Source organism: Rhododendron vialii, chromosome 1a (genome assembly GCF_030253575.1).
Source record: "Rhododendron vialii isolate Sample 1 chromosome 1a, ASM3025357v1".
In the NCBI taxonomy this organism is placed as follows: domain Eukaryota; kingdom Viridiplantae; phylum Streptophyta; class Magnoliopsida; order Ericales; family Ericaceae; genus Rhododendron; species Rhododendron vialii.
The window spans coordinates 35693333-35696989 of NC_080557.1; the positions used below are offsets into that span (position 1 = coordinate 35693333).

A 3657-nucleotide genomic window follows, 5' to 3' on the forward strand; every position below is an offset into this window, starting at 1 on the left:
GCTATGTTGCTATCAATGTGTGTTGGCGTTGCATTGGTAGTCACTAGAAGCCCATTTGGCTGGAAAATATGACTGGATTTTTTTTATGTTAATTGCATGTATTTATACAGCAAGGAGAAAATGATTATGGTGGTAGCAAGATGTGTGAAAAATATGCAAACAGAAAGAGAGGGGGGTAAAACCAAACAAAGGAGGAGTTTATGGTTTTATTTCCAGACTTTGATGTGTTTAGGCTCAATGTTAGAGAGAATTGGACACTCCCTAATAAGCTGATGCCTTCTCATAGAGCTGGTTTTTGGGCATTCAGTATTAACCCTCCCTAATACCTCCACTTGCGCAGGCCAATGGAGTTCACGCATTATTTCTGCACTATAGAAAGTTCAAAAACAGAATCAGTGACAAAAATTGCAACACAAATGACTAGAGTAATTACAAGCAAAAAAATCCGCACCAATTGCAACACCAATAACACACCCAAACACATGCTCGAAACTTATCCAATCACCACAATTCATTGCGATTTTTTCCAACCAATGTTCCACTTACATACTACACCAATTGCAACTTTCCCAACCATAGTGTTGGCAAAGTTCATTAATATACCATATACAAAAAATACTTCACGTTCAGCAACAAAAAGAAGAAGAAGACATGTCTGAGTTCATCTTTTTTATCCCTTAGGATGCAGATGGAAGACCCATGGGTTGTGATACTTGGCTGGCTTAAGAACCTTGGATGGTAGATGGCCCTTGGCTCAGAGCTTGACATCGGTTGGGCGACACTGGCATTAGAGCCTTGGCTTGAGAATAGCCCATCACCAATCTACAAACAAACCATTGTTGCGACATAGTGAGCCACCGCATTAGCATCCCGTGACCTCCAATTAAAAGATAAGCCCATGTGAAGCTTCAACAATCTGATATCCAAGAAAATACTTTGGCAGTTTGGCACTCCCATGTGGGATCGTCTTCTGAGTTGAACGGCCATCTTGTTGTCACCTTCGATTTCTACATCATCGAAATTCCTTTCTCAAGCCACCAAAGAAGCAAAGCTTAATTCGTTTGAATACACAATGGCAACAGCTTAGTAAATTACAAAAATTATCAATGGGCGTATACCTGGTGAACACATTTCATCAAATAAAACGGCTTTGTCTACCACCACAAATCCCAATGTTCAACAAACTGGAACACAATTTCCTCTCTTGGACAACTAAAATCACATGCGAACTGGTACTCTGTGGTTGTGATTAAGAAGAAACCCAAACGTTCAACAAGATATGTAGGCATAATGCAAACCACTCACAACACAAACACCACGTTCAGTAGAGAAGAGGGCTGGCAATCGTCTCATGCATTGGAAAAATAATAGGACAAATCATATTTGCTCAAAACTCGTATAAATCAGAAATTTGGAAGGAAAAAAAAAAAAAAACCCTAATTGGAGAGGCTTACCCTAATCTTATGAAATCTGGGGGAAAAACCTTTTGTGTTTTTTTAAATTAAACGTAGATTAGTGGAGAGGGAAGTGAGAGGGATAAACCTGAGGAGATCGATGGCCGGTGGAGTCCGGTGGTGGTGGTGGTGGTACCACGATGGTGCAGCGGTCGTCGGTGGTGGTTTAGGAGGAGAGATGGACGAGAGATAATATCGGTTTAGGAGGAGAGATTAGGTCAAGAGAGAGGAGAGATGGTGGTGGTGCGTCGGTGGTGGTTGAAAATTGGAATAGCGCTTTGGGAGGGGGGAGAGAGAGAGAGAGCTACTATTTTGTTTCAGAAGGGAGCGCGATGTGGGTGGCGTCAGAGGTGACGAAGCGGTGTCTTTTGGCAATGGAGGAACGGCGGCGGTCTAGTTGCACAGGCTGTTCTGGGCTACCGTCGACCATGGTTCCCGTTACCATTCAGCCCTTAGCATCGTGAATTTGGAAGAGTTCTGGGCGGTCATATTTTGGGATCTTAAAACGACGTAGTTTTGTTATAGTGCTGCATTGGCCAAACAAAATTCCTCCAGAACAATGTCGTTTACGTCGTTTTGGGGCTGTAAACTGCAGTGTTTTTACCTCACGGACGGCAGGTACTCGGAATCCAAACTTTTCATGGAGGCGTGAATCTATATCCCACAAAATATTTTATTTTATTTTGCACCTTGTGTTTGTGTACAACAGAGTCTCTCATTTCCAACTGGCAAGGTATTAACCGAAGAAAGAACAGATACAAGAACAAAATAAAAACAAGAGGAGCACCATAGACCCCCCATGGTGCCAAAAACAGTGGGCCTCGAAACCCCTGGAAATACATGAAACAAAAGCAAAGGGATGAGCAATCATTCTACACCAGCTGTGAGTGTATTGTACATTAGTTTGCATAATGTGTTTGTTGTTTTAGAATTTTCCCAAAATAATTTTTTTCATTTTTTTTTTTTTTGGGAAGAGGGAGACGTACCAGCAGAGGCGAAAATGATGTACCACACGGTGTTCGGCAATCCAAATTGCAGTTTCGAAATAATTTGAAAATATTACCGTAGACTAAAAAATACATTTCGAGCCTAAACGCAATCTCGGTTTACAAAAGAAACATCTCATTAGTTAAAAGAAATATTTACGCGAATTATTAACACACAAGAAATAAATTTAAATGCATAGTAATTAATTAAATCAAAATTAGTTAATTAAAGCCGAATAATAAGAAAATGAATATTGAAATAATATTACGGAATTTTTATTTATTTAAAAAAATTGGAATATTACATCCGCCCCTGAGTAGATGGAAACAAAAATATAATTACGATAAATAAAATAAAAAGTATAAGAAATCTAATGAATAGTTTTCTTTGGTTTTTCTAAAAATAGATGAAAAGCAGATAAAGAATTTCACACAAGGAGAGATTTTTTTTTGATTTTCTGAAGAGTAAAATTAAAATAGAGATGCTCTTGGGGGCGTTTCCATTAATTGTAACGAGCATAATTTTTGCTCTAATTTTTTTGAATAAAAATTTGTATTTTGGATTTTATTAAATAATTAAACTAACTAGTATATGTCAATATTTTTTTACCCATATGTTATAATGATCCAAAAATTTTAGTAAGTTAAATTATAATTTTATACAAAAATTATTTCCTTACAAAGTTAGTTAATTAATTATAAATTATACTCTACATTAGCTTAAATCTAATGCCTTGGTGTTCCACATGCACCTTAACTCACCACCCTCCAACCAACTCTCTCTCTCTCTCTCTCTCTCTCTCTCTCTCTCTTTACTTGCTCCTCACACCAAGCCAAACATCCCCCTTTCTATTTTTTTTTGGCCAACCTTTTTATCTTTTCCAACCATTCAATTGCCACCCTTATCTTCCCCCACTAGCGTCGTTTTCCGTTCGATGCACGGGACAAACAATTATTTTTGTGTGAGTTTGATATTTTGTAGTGGAGCCACACGAATATTTTGTCTCGTGCATTGAACGGGAATGACGCTAGTTGATAGAAAAGAAACCCGGAGTGCATGCTATCCCTTAGGAACATAGTGTTGGGCAAATCCGGACCGTCCATGCTCGGCAATGAACGACTCAGATTGCAACAAATATTAAATCAAATTAAATTACTTAAAAAAAACTAAATCAAATTAATTTGTAACAAAAAAATCAAATATTAATTGTACCCGG

General features: G+C 38.0%; 1 long non-coding RNA gene across 1 annotated transcript; it reads right to left on the reverse strand.

Annotated features, from left to right (window-relative positions):
• Window positions 1-498: 498 nt before the first annotated feature.
• LOC131302958 (uncharacterized) lies at window positions 499-1911 on the reverse strand. Its single transcript, XR_009191908.1, has 2 exons — window positions 1543-1911; window positions 499-1007 (listed from the first exon to the last, which is right to left on the reverse strand). It is a non-coding gene; the product is annotated as an uncharacterized LOC131302958 (long non-coding RNA).
• Between the last annotated feature and the right edge of the window lie 1746 nt (window positions 1912-3657).